The sequence below is a fragment of the Hibiscus syriacus genome, unplaced genomic scaffold (genome assembly GCF_006381635.1).
Source record: "Hibiscus syriacus cultivar Baekdansim isolate YM2019G1 unplaced genomic scaffold, ASM638163v2 tig00111810_pilon, whole genome shotgun sequence".
NCBI classification, from domain to species: domain Eukaryota; kingdom Viridiplantae; phylum Streptophyta; class Magnoliopsida; order Malvales; family Malvaceae; genus Hibiscus; species Hibiscus syriacus.
Window position 1 is genome coordinate 1115181 of NW_024063186.1, and position 14021 is coordinate 1129201.

At 34.7% G+C, this 14021-nt stretch overlaps 1 pseudogene; it reads right to left on the reverse strand.

The window, feature by feature from the left end:
• Positions 1-2818, reverse strand: LOC120171040 (annotated as a pseudogene).
• Positions 2819-14021: the final 11203 nt, after the last annotated feature.

Below are 14021 nucleotides of genomic sequence, written 5' to 3' on the forward strand. Positions count from 1 at the left end.
TTAAGGCTCCTGCTCCTCTATTTGATTTGATGAAGCAGGAACTTCCTTGGTTTCAACAGGATGATCAGCTGGCGAGGGTTCTTCATTTCTCCCATTCTCAGGGTGGAAATTTATGGAGGAATTTTGTCACCATGGGTTTATCAGATAGAATATTTCTTCGGATTTTCTCAATCAACACCTTCGGTGGAGGTTCCTCTCTAAGCTGCTCATCATCATAATCATTGTTAGCATAGTAGCCCACTCGCACAAATTCTTGACCAAGATACGAACAAATCAAGAGAAGCACTGTCACACCTATAACATCTTCTTCTCGAATCCTTGATGTATCTGGTGTTTTAGCCTGCTACATATTCAAGGCAGGTAAAATGTTGAAACAGATACATCAAATTAATAAACTGTAAACAAATAAAAACTGCGTCAGTGGAGATTGCCTGAAATGCAAAGCGGTAAGTTCCAACATTAACAGGTCCAACGAGTACACTCTCCAATAGATGATCATAAGTTTCATCTTCTGCAGATCCTACGTAGAAAGTTTCCATTCTAAATCTGGCAAACCAATACATCAGTATAATTTAACTTAATATATATATATATATATATATATGATAATGGGTTAAGATCCACTTAGGCCGTGTAAAACTAATAAGTTTTACATTAATTTATAGTCATTAAATTTAAATAAATAAATAATTAAAATTTATAACACAAAAAATATTTATTTAATTCACAGTAAAATAATATTTCTTTTTTTTATAGTTAGGATTTAATATTTAGTGTTTTAGATTTAAGTTTTAAGGTTTATGATTTAAGTTTTGAGGTTTAGGGTAGGTTTTAGAGTTTAGAATTTGGTTAAAAAGAGATATTATTTTAATGCGAGTTAAAAGATATTTATGAGTTATAAATTTTAATTAAATATAAGCCTTTATAAATTTAAATCTAATAGTTATAGATTGATATGAAACTTATTAATTTTACACAAGAATATTACTATTATATATATAAATATATGTATGACTCAATAGTCATGGAATGACCTTTTTTTCATTATATATGACTGATAAAAAAACTGTGTCAGTGCTAATAAGTTCGTATTATATTACTCTAAACAGAGTTTTTGGGACGAAAGCTATTGGGATGAGAAACAAACTGAGTTCTCTAATGCAGATAAAAATGCAACACTGTTGTAACTTTTAATGAGGTGTTTCAGTCTCTTTTTGATGAGCTAAGAGGTTTCAGTTTCTCTTTGACAAGTTGAATCATTAATCTGACACATGAGATTTTAAGAACATAACATGAGTCAAATCATATCCAAGACTCGTGTTAGTAGCTCATCAACAGAGGTAAGGTCAAACTACCACAGTTAATGTGAGCACAACGGCACAAGTGTAACACTCATTCTCCGTATATATTTTCTTATATGAATCATAGATATCACATAATTTTTAAAATATTTATGTATTTAAAAATTAGTAAAATTTTATTTTTTTTAAATAAATCATTTAATATAATAATATTATAAATGTTTATTAACTTCTAATATGTAAAATAGTCTTTAGGTTCGAACATAATATAATACTACAACCCATATGTCAAATACATACCAGAGTATCATCATATAACTAATACATACCAATTGGTAATATCAAAAAGTAAACGTCTAAAGATGTCATACAGTTACTTATGAGGCAACCTTTGGTTTACAATGTCAGTTGCCTTACTCCGATTGTACGCTATTACTTATACGTGAAATCATTACACGCTAAGTATTCACTTAATGAGACATAATAAAATAAATGTGGCTTAACAAAACTTAATTATTTCATAAAAGATCAAAATACGAATTTAATCGTATAAAATATAATAACACATAAAACTGACTTGGTAAGCCAAGTTTCCTTCAATTAACCTGTGAATCGTTATCTCGTAGGCCTAGCATACTTAACATACAATATAATCCAAAATATCCATTTTCAGCCTAGTGTATGTGTAGACACACTTTTTTGACCAAATATATATATATATATATAGGCCCAGAACCATTACAAAAATAACCTAACAGAGCGGCCCAGAACAAATTGCACGTGGCCCAGCAGTGACCAAGCTGCAACCCGTGACCCGGATTTGCTGAAGCCCGAACCCGCGAACCGCCCTTTAACCCAAACCCGGTTTTAGGACCCGTTGAAGCTAGGGTTTTCAGAACCCCTGTTTTCCCTCAAGCGCCGCATCAGCACCCCAGCCTCTTCAACGCCGCTTCTCCAACAACCCGCAACCAACGTCGGTTTTCTCGACAACAACCCATGTCCTTTTTTTTGGGCAAATAACAAACGTGCCACAACAAGTGTTAGAGTTCGAATAGGACTCAAAATAGGCCAAAAATAGGATTTCTTTTTCCTATAAATTAATGTAAGCTCACACATTCGAAACACACAAGGTTGTACACGATTACTAGGAACGAAAATCACACAAAACACAAGAGAATCGCAAGATCATTCGAAGCATATTTTGTAAACGATTCGAAGAGAAAATAAAAGGTAAAAATCATACCTTTCCCATGCCTTTTTTGCTTGCATGTCTCCGTTTTTGCGTTGTCAATTTGAAAAAAAATTAAAGCGTCGATGATTGAAGGGGGAAGTGTTCGAAACGTTTTTTTCTAGATCTACTCTCCCCCGAGGCGATTCTTAGAAAACCGTTGTGATTTTCGTAATTAAAGAGAAGAGCATTCGAAAAAGCAAAAAAATAAAAATAAAGTTCACCGCCGATGACCTGCAGTCGGCGAGGCGGCGGGTGGCCAGATTCTGGAAATCGCGGCGGTGTTCATGTGTTCATGAAGAACACGTGAACTAGTTCAGAGGATTTGATATTTTTCAAGTTTGATTCGGTTTGGGGGGAGATGAAAATGATTTGTGTTTATGGTGTTTGGGTTATATACAACCTGTTAAAAACCGACCCGACCCGAGGGGATTCGCGTGTGTTTAAAAGAGAAAGGGTTAATCTCTTTTCCAGCCCCTCAATTTTTTTAAAAAATGCTTAACTTGAACCCCAAATTTGATTTTGATCCCTATTTTTCTTATAAATTTGACCCCTAATTCTTGTTTCTTTCAATTTAGTCCCTTCATATTTAAGTTTCTTTTTCCCCTTATTTTTACTTATTAAAATATTTTATTATATATATATTTATTATTTTTATTTGAATATTTTTTATTTAAATACTATATTTTATCATTCTATATATGTATATATATTTTTAATATTTTATTTATGTACTATATTTTATCATTATATATATACTTTTAATATTTTATTTATACGTCTATTATTATTATATATATTTTTTAATCATTTGATTATTTTTTATTGCATTATATTATATATATGTATATGTTTTCATTTTTACTTTATTTATTTATTTTTAAATCTTTTTTTCTATTTTTATTATTTTCTTTTTTACTTTATTTTTATTTCCTTGTTGTTCATTTTATTTTTTTCCTTGTTTTTATTTATTTAATGATTGTATATAGATTATTACTATTTTCTTTATTTATTATTTATTATTATTTTTTTATTTCTATTTTTTCTTTTTATTTTCTTTATCTTTTTATCTTCATGTTATTTTCTTTATTTCCTTTGTTTTTCTCTATTGTATTTATTTTCATTTTTTCTCTAACACGTTTCTTAACTTTGTAAGGGTATACTTTTAAAACTATCAGAGATAAGTAATTTGGATCGTTATTTTTAACTTTTAATTTAAACTTTCAATTTTCTTAATTAAAGACAACTGGAAATTACGTAGTACCGAAAGAGCAGTTCAAGGGTGCTAGCCCTTCCTTGATTGTAACCGACTCCCGAATCCGACACATCTTTGGTAAGACGCAGATCAGGTAAGAAATAAGGTATCCGATCAACCCATTTGTTTAAAAATAGATGATCGGTGGCAACTCCAAGTCATTTTCCTAAGTCGAAGCCCAATTCCGGGCCCAACCGAAAGACGGTTCCGACAGTATGATAGTTGAGAATGCAAGGTACATGAGTTGCACATAAGTGCTAAACAAAAGTATAAGTACCGTAGCAATAGCGATACTATATATATATATATATATATATATGGTAATTCACATACTCATTATGAATACTTGAATGCACACATAGGTACACAAAGGTACTAATATGAAGATGCAACATATGTATTAAACAAAATCGATCGATAACCATCATACTTCAAGTATGTCAAAATGCACCTATGACTCTCAATGTACATACAATAGGCCTTTAAATCAAATTCGTAAATTAAACATTTATTCTGAAACATCGATAGCTGTTAAAATAATATAAAAGTTCATTCATCTATTTTAGGGCAGTTCATACCCTAAAATCACCATAAATCATTTTCATAAATCTTATGAAAATATTTCAAAATACGGTAAAATATGCTTTTATAAAAACATTCTAGGTTGACTCATCGCAAGTCGTCCTCATATCATATAAGTACATAATAAATGCACTAACTTGGTATGCCTCACTATTATGCCTTACTGACAAAGTCCGACTAGTCTTGAACTTTTTCCTTGCCTTTTAATTTGCTTGTATCAAGAATTTGATCACGATCTACAAAAACATCCATAATCACACATACAATTATAAAATACAATGTTAGTATCCTTACTAACATTTTTACATAATAATAATACTTAAAAGAACTATTATTTTTGAATTATTTTAAAATTCATCTTAACTTTTCCTTTTTGTTCATAATGGGCCCTTTTTAATTTTTCTTTAATTCAAACCCAAATAAGCCCAATAAAATTTCAACCCAAAACCTCAACAATGCCATAATTACCAATTACGTCACTAACTTTTCCAATATTTGTCATTTTGTACTTAAACTTTACCAACTTTCTAAAATGGCTAAATTTTACATTCTAACTTCAATTTCAACCTTCAAACAATAATTTTCAGTAATGTACATCATCTATTGAATAATTACACATTCAACCCATAACTTTTCAAAATTGTTGAATAAGTCCCTCAACTTTTGAAAAAAAATCACATTGGCCCAATTTTTTTTCTAAGGCTTGTAGAACCTTCCAAACATCATTTCTAAGCCATGAGATTTTTTCCACAAGTTTCCCAACATATTTCCTCAAGGATGAATGGTATGTAGTTTAGGGTTTCAATATTTTCATAAGATTCAAACATGAAATCAACCTCGATAAATGTTTCAAGACCTCTAAAATCAAAGCCCTAATCAAATTTCATCAAAACACTTCTTTCCCCTAAAGCTAGGGTTTGGTCGAATTCAACATGAGCTTATATAGCCATGCACAAGTGATTTTAGTCATCAATCATGCTTGTATATGATTCTACAACCTCAAAATTATCAAAATCCTTCATCAATTCCATAAACTCTAATGTGAACACAAACCCTAAAATTTGAGATCTTTTAACACAAGCAAGATTAGCATGCAATATTAGTATCAAATGATAGCATTTTTTGCGTAAAACAATTTTCTATTTCTTGACACAATCCAAAAACCAAAGGAAATTGGTCAAAAAAATTGAAAGAAAATTTTCTCTTACCTTAGGTTGTGGTGCACGGTTTGGTTGCTGAAAAATGGCCAAGTTTCATGAAATTTCCATGGGATTTCATGTTAATTTAATCTTAATTTAAGCTTAAATGAATATTAAATTTATTTAATTGAGAAATGACCTTTTTACCCTTAATAAGTCTCATAATTACCAAAAAACCAAGCCACATCACCCTTATAATCTTCCAAAAGTCAAAGTTGAACACATTTTCTTACCCTTTTCCAATTTAACCAAGCAACTTTCCAAAAATTTCAATTTTCCATTTAAATCCAATGGTCCAAGTTAAACATGGAAATAAATCTTTAAATCCAATGATCTATATTATTTTCCATCATTTTAACATGTGGAAATAATATTTTTAAGTATAATTTATCATCATTTAATTTTTCCCGAAATTTCTATTCGATCTTACTGGAATTTGACCCTTTCTAGTTTTCAACATAAATTCCGAATCAAGAATCTAATTTCCATAAAACCCCACTCTCAAAACTAAACTATTTATTTATGGAATAAACATTATTTTTAGGAAAATTACCACTTAGGTCCCCAAAACTTTTCCTAATTTTATACTTTGGTCACTAAACTTTCAAGCTTATGTTTTGTTCAGTAACCAAAATTTGGGGTATTACAACAAGGACCAACCACTCGTTCTAAGACTAAGCAATTCATGGAAATTCTTTCACTTAAGCACATTCATGCTTGAAAATCATTTGAAGAACAAGAAGCCTTAAACAAACTATATAATGTGTTAAATATGAATATGTGATGCATTCTATAGTTAATATCTTTATACTTAGCCATACATTATGCATATTTCATTTTATACATCCTATATATATATATATATATATATATATATATATATATATATATATTGCATTGCATTTGCATACTTAGTATAGGCATGCATAATCGCATATTGATTCTTAGCTTATACAATTCTATCTTAGTGTTTTCATATCATTCTGATCGCTTGGAAATATATATACTAAGGCAAGCAAATCTGTGCAAGTATACACAACCGAATCAAGTAATAAAGAGTAATTGAGTTATCGTCTCCTCAGGGATTGGTTGGTTCTTTTAAGTTTCACCAGAATTAGAACTAGTTGTCACAAGCTAATTCCTGAAGTCTTGTCAAACTAGAAAACTATTAGTAACAAAATAAAGAAAGAAAATATTAAAAAGTATGGTTGTAAGCAAGTTTGGTCGAGGCAAAATAAATATGCAAAACTATCCAATTAAAATAGACAAAGCAAAGACAAACATTGATTCGAATATATTCAAAACAACCTCACATATTCAAACTTTTCACAGAGCACTTATGTTAACCTTTTGTTATGACAATCAATTATTCTAAGTCTAGAATGATTTGTTATAATATGGTTAAGTTGCCCGATAAGATTACTAAGTATTCTTTGACGGTTGTTATGGCAATAATACGCAGTGTTAACTACAACCCTTAGTTTGTCAGACTGTTGTTGTAGCAATACCTCTCAGCATGAACTATAATAGTTGTTTATCCTACTCCAACGTCTATCTCTTTTAGTTGATTAAAACCCTCTCCTTATCTCTAAGGTAGGCAGGTTAGAACATCACCATCCCGGATCCATTATATTGTTCACATGGATCTATCTTAATTCTTTCGAATCTAAGAATCAATATCTAGACAAATGACAATCTCTCAAAGCTCTTACATTGTCAAGACTTGTTTCACCTAGACCCCAGACAATCTCTCGAAGATCTTATAGTGTCAAGGCAAAATATTTAAACAATGAACAAAACATACATGAGCAAAATCATAATTATTCATTCATAAAACAGAAAATAATTATTTCGGCAAAACAAAGACTAACACCAAGTAAAATAGTTCATGGTGTTATAAAATAGTCAACCAAAGTATCATCGTTTTAATACAACCCCAAGTAAAATTAACAAATTAAGAACAAAGAAATAATGACTCCCAAAACTGGGGGCTCTGTCGTGATATCTCTGATCAACGCGACGCCTGCCTTTGCAGCTAGCCTCTCTCGAGGCCTAACCGCCGCTCTGATATAGCCTGGTTATGGAGGACACCCAGGACGGTCAGTTGGAAAACGGTGGAGAAGCATTGTAGTTTCTCACTCACGCTTCAGTTAAAGTTTTTTTTTCTTCATTTTTTTCTTTTTGGCGGCTGTGGCTGGGTATTTATAGAGGGAAATCTCCTAGGGTTTTGCACAAGTGAAGATTCCCTAAATACCATTTATTTTCTTGTCTAGGCTAAAAAAGGAAAGATGACTAACTGTTGTCAGAATCTTGAGGGCTTGCTTGCACGTAAGGGTTTGGCCCTCTATTTTGCTGAGGTCGGGCTCTACTGTCTATCATGAATGCTGATCCTCGAGTCTTTCCTTGACTATGATCTCTAAATGGGGTCTGTACTGTAGTCTAAGAACGCACAGGAGTCTGGGTAGCGGTCTGCTCAAACGAAGCTATCTGAGGACAATCCCTCCGAAAATGACCACTAGATCCACACTGATAGCAAAGACCCATCTTCTTACGACACTCTCCTTTGTGTTGTTTACCACAAAACTCACAGAGGAACCCATGATAATACGACGAGGAACCGCCTCGACTGCCAACTAACGGTGAGGATGCTGTAGGCCTGAAACGTGTATTTCTTCTCTGAGGGACTGAAGTACGAGTCCTTTTCCCGGACTGTGCTGATGACTCAATAGGGCCTGAAAATTTCTTAGATCGTTCTTGATCAACACGCTCTCTACCAGAAGCTAAAACCTCTACCTCTTCAGCATCTTTGGCTCTGCCCACCAGCACATCAAAAATCTCATCCTGATCGGTTACAACTTGCCTACGCAGCTCGTATCTGAGTCCAAGGGAAAATTTACGACATCGATCTCTCTCAGTGGGTACCATACTGAATCCATACTTCAGCAACTTCAAGAACTCGATCTCATACTCAGAAACACTCATGTCTCCCTGAACCAGGTCTTGAAACTGCTATCGTCTTTGAGCTAAGTAACGCTCTCCCAGAAAACAGATCCGAAAGCGATCCTTAAAGAAATTCCATGTTAAACGATCGGTAGGAACACTACTAGTCACTGACTCCCACCAAGTGTAGGCATTTCCATCTAACATCGCTACAGCACCCAGATATCTCTTAGTTGAGTCCAAACCCAATTGATCCATGCGTCTCTCTGTATCCTGGAGCTAATCCTCAGCTTCAGTAGGAGATCCTCCAATCTGTCCCCCAAAAGTTCTAACTCCATTGGCAATCAAAGTCTGCGAAATAGGAACCTCTGATACAACACCAGTAGCTCTGACTGCTCCCTGTATTAACTGCAGAAATTGTCTACCAAAATTCTCATCCAATGTAACTCCGGTAGACTCTGACTCAATATCCGTCGCTCCTATGATCGGTGTAGTCATGCCAATACCAGCGGCAGGAGGCAGATTCGTTGGGGTCATAGGAGCATGATCACCTATCGGAGGTGGGGGATCTACTCGTATCTCATCGATCGGGTCTGCAAATCTAGCCACTCGACCGCGTCCACGGTTAGTTCGACGACCAAGTCTAGCACTCATTTTTTTGTGGATCTCGAGTTTACTACAGGAGATAAAACTTAGGGTTAGACAAGCACTTGGAGTCTCGAACACAGTTAAAATCTTAATAACTTATGACATGGCCTTAGTAACTTGTTTTGTAAAATATTTCTAAAACCGTATTTCTAATGTGGAATCATACACAGTCCACGGTTTAAAAACCAAAAGCTCTGATACCAATAAATGTAACCCCCTAGACCCGACCTATGCGTTTCGACTAAGTCTAGTGGATCACATTATGATTCTTAAAGACATTTTCTGAAACCGTTATTCAATCAATGTAAAATCACATTATAAATGTCATAAAATAAATTATACCATCAAAACCCAACTTGTAAATATAATACCAATAAGTAATAAATTAATTTAAAATAGGTCTTCAAAATCAAAATCACAATAAACCGAACAGTAATAGCAAAAGTGTCATCATCCTAAAATACGATACTTTAAAATAAGGTCCATGTCACCAAAATAAAGTCAACTAGCAAGATAAAACATTACAATCAGATATACTTCAAGAGATATGTTGATCCTTCAAGTGCTCGAACCGATGTATCTAACCAACAGTATCTGAAAGGGGGAAAAACATTTTCGAAAGGTGAGTTAGGCTCAGTGTGTCCCAATATTACCTTAAAATCACAATAGGTACATTAAACAAATCATAGTCCAGTAAATCTCATAAATTCATAAAAGAGTTTAACTTTTGAAAATCATAGTTTAAACTATTTTCTTGTACACCATCAGTAATTTCCAAAACTATTTTCCATATAGCTTACTCTAAGCACACAACAAAAAGAAAGCCAACCTAAGGATAAGCTTTATAGCTTGTATCCTTAAGCCCGTAAGTCCAAGTCCATATAGCTTACCCTAAGCACACAGCAAGGGAAGCCAACCTAATGTATCTTGGGGCCCCAAGAGTCACATTAGGCTCATTCTGTTTATTAGCTTGATCAGAGCTATACTATTGTAATTCAATCCAAAAGTTCAATTGCATCGTGACACAAATTCCATAAATCATCATATTAAATTGGTGCATCAATAAAATAGTAACCAAAGAACTCAGTGTACCTCATATTAAAACCAATAAAATAGTTCAGTAATAATTAGGGAACACACCTCGATAATAGGTTCAAATAGTAGATCTACTGATTGTTGGTTTCACCACGCTCTGCTACAGTTTTCGAACCTATTTTATAATAACACTATATTACTTATGGGTAACATAAATAAATCTCTAAAATCATAAAATTTACGGGTCTTACGGGTGAATACTGGCACACGTGGTTTAATTGATCTAGAAGAGCTGGGTCGAGTTGTCGAACGATTCGGAGAGTCTCTTGTACCTTCAAACAATAATAATTTATCAGCTCCAAATCTTACTTAATTGTTCAAAGCTAAAATTCTCAAGTATATAAGCATTTTTAGGGTTTGACTATCAATTTGGAGGATTTCAGGTTTGAATTTGGCCAAACGGATTGCGGAATCGGAATCAGGACGTCGAAAAAAATAAAGTATGTCTTTTTGAAAATTTAAATTCTTGGTCAAAGTTAAAGTCAACCACTTTGACCGTCGATTTGGAGGCCTTCGCGTTTGAATTTGACGAAACGGACTTCGAAAACGGATTCGGGACGTCGAAAACTATCAGAATAGGTATACTCGGAAAAGATTAACGGTCGTTTAATGGTTGGTCAAAGCCATTTTAAGTTTTGGTCAAAGGAAGTCAACGGTTAACGGTCGGGTCGGGTCGGGTCGGTCGGGTCAGACCGGTTTAGACCGGTCAAACTGGTTCCAACCGGTCGAAACCGGTCAAAACCGGTCAAACTGATTTTCAGCCACTCACTCTCCCTGCGGCGGCGCGTGAGGCCTCCTCCGGGGGTCTAAAAATTACGGAAAAATTTCTAATAATTATTTTGAGCAATTTCGAGATACTTACAAAGATCGGTTCAAATTTTTGAACGGCGGAGAGCTCGATTTCAACTCGGCCGAATCTTTGACTGCTCCACCTCCTCACGCACCGCCGTCGACGGAGACCAAGGTTGACACCGACGGACTCGAAACGGCACAAGGAACACGATGGTGCGGGAGGTGTCGAAAACCGATCAACGATCGGAGATGAATTTAAGATTTTCTCGGCGGTAGTGCTAAAAAAACGTCGAGACTTTGACTCGAAATTCACGTCGTTTGGCTGCGTTTCGCTATAATTGATTTACTGGGTTTTGTTCATGGGTCGAAGATGAACACGATGGTGGTTTCAATTTGACGGTCGAAGGTCGGACGGCGTTGGAATCAGGCTTTGAAGTAGAGTGCGGGAGGAGGAATTTCACAATTGTTTTCTGTTTTGAAAATAGAAAACCATACATACGTATATATCAAATTTCCTGCCGACACTAAAAGGAGTAATTCAGAGCTTGGTCCCTGAATTTCCTTCACTTCTAATATTGCCTACATGTTTTGAAAACTTTTAATTTAATCCCCAAATTACACCGATTTAAATTGTTTTTTTTGGGGTTGTTACAAAGTCGTGGCAAAAAGTGTTTTATTTATCAATTTTTAAAAATTCATCTTGGCCAATATTTTTCGTCTCTTTTTCCTCCATTGAGTCCATGTTTCTAATGCATTGGCATTCTTCTTAATCGTCCACATATCTCATAGAGTTGAAGACATTGATTGTGACGCTTTCCTCTCCTACCTGCATAATGAACTCTCCCTTCTCGCAATCTATTAAGATTCTTCATGTGGCCAAAAAGGGTCGTCCAAGGATGATGGGTGCGTTTTCATTAGTTTCGCAGTCTAATATTAGGAAATCAACTGGAAATATGAATTTGTCCACCTTTAGAATGACATCTTCCATTATGCCTTCATGACATACATAGAACCGATCAGCTCACTGTAGGATAACTGTGGTTGGGCAGGCGTTACACATTTCTAGTTTTAAAAATATAGACTTTGGCATCAAATTTACGCTTGACTCTAAGTCAACAAGAGATTGTCCTATAAATTTATCAGTAATTGAGCATGGTATCATAAAACTGCCAGGATCTTTTTGTTTTGGTATGAGTTTGCTTACTGCAGAACATATTTTTGTTGCTGCGGTAATATTTTCTACCCTCATCTTCTTTGTTACAGTGTCTTTTAAAAACTTAGCATAGGAAGGTATCTGCTCGATGGCTTCAAGTAAAGGTATATTGATATACAACTAATCCAGAACATCAACAAATTTCTTGAACTGGATGTCTTCATTGTGTTTCTTCAATCATTGAGGAAAGGGTGGTGGAGGTCTCACGTCGCTTACTGTCAGTGCTGAGGAAATAATGTCTTTGGCCAGTTTTCCCATTATCTGTTTGGCAATTTTCTGAGCCTTCATCCTTTTCCTTAGCTTCGAACAATACCTCTCGTTCAATAATTTCAGCTCTATCCTCTGGTTGTGTAATGCCTTGGCTAGAATTCTCCTTCTTTTTTCCCCCAAACTTGTCATTCTGGTTAATCTGTGCCCCACTCCTTAGTGTAAGTACATTGCACTGCTCATTTCCATGATGTTTAGTGATTTCAGTATCACTAGGGAGACTTCTTTGTGGGAGAGAATGTAATGTTATGGCAATTTGACCCACTTGGTTCTCCAATGCTCTTAAGGATGAACTATGGCTTTGCAAAAGAGCAACTTGACTTTTCAACAAATTTCCTTGGTTTTTTATTGTTGATGAGTGCTCTTGCATTAAAGTCTTTGTTGAAGCCATGAAATATTTTGTCGAGGCCATGAATTTCTACAGTGAAGCTTTCAATGAGTTAGAATTAGAGTTGGTATTGGAGGAAGAAATTGTTCTTTTAGTGTTTTGCAAGGCATCTGATGATGCTAATTCTAAAAATGTTGATGTTCCGAGTTACTCTGCTGCGGCCTATTATAATTTGTTGCCTAATTGTTGTTGTTGGTACCTTGATTACCCCATGAAAAATTTAGATGTTGTCGTTATCCAAGATTGTATTTATTTGAGTAGAGGTTATTGTTACTTCGGTTGTAGTTGCCCACAAAATTGATGGACTCCTGATTTTCTAGACATTTACTCTCATGATGGTTGTCGTGACAAAATATGCATGCATTACTGGTTGCGTTGACTTCTCTCACCTCATTAGGACGCTGCAAAATTTTCAACATATTAGTTATGGCACAAAGTTGAGTAGCTACTGAATCCTTACCCTCAATTTCATATAATACAGACACTTTTCTACCGGTTCCCATCCTTATAATCGGGAATTGATAGTCATTATTTTCTATCCTGTCGAGGATATCGAAAGCTTCCTCGGGTGATTTGTCAAGTAAAGTACCATTTTTTGAGGCATCCAACATCATTCGAGTAGGTGCATTAACTCTATTGTAAAACATCACGACTTGAGTCCAATCATGAAATCCATGGTTCACACACTTACGAAGTAGACTTTTATACCTATCCCAACACTCGTACATTGATTCATCATCGCCTCGGTGAAAATTTGCAATGTCATTGCGTAGCTGTGTGTTCATATTGGGTGGATTGTATCGAAGTACGAAATTCTTACATAGATCCACCCAAGATTTCATTGAACCTGAAGGAACTCCATTGAGCCAAGCTCTCACTCTATCGCGTAGAGAATAAGGGAAAAGTTTAAGCTTAAGCACATCATCATGCACTCCTTGTTGTTGGAATGAATCACACACTTCAAGAAAGGCACAAATATGCTATCTAGCATCCTCATTACATGAACCACCAAATTTATCGATGGAGTTTAGCTTGTTAAGTATTATCGGTTTAAGCTCAAAATGGGTTTCTTGTATTTCAGGTGCCACAATGCCTGGATTGAGATCATCAAGA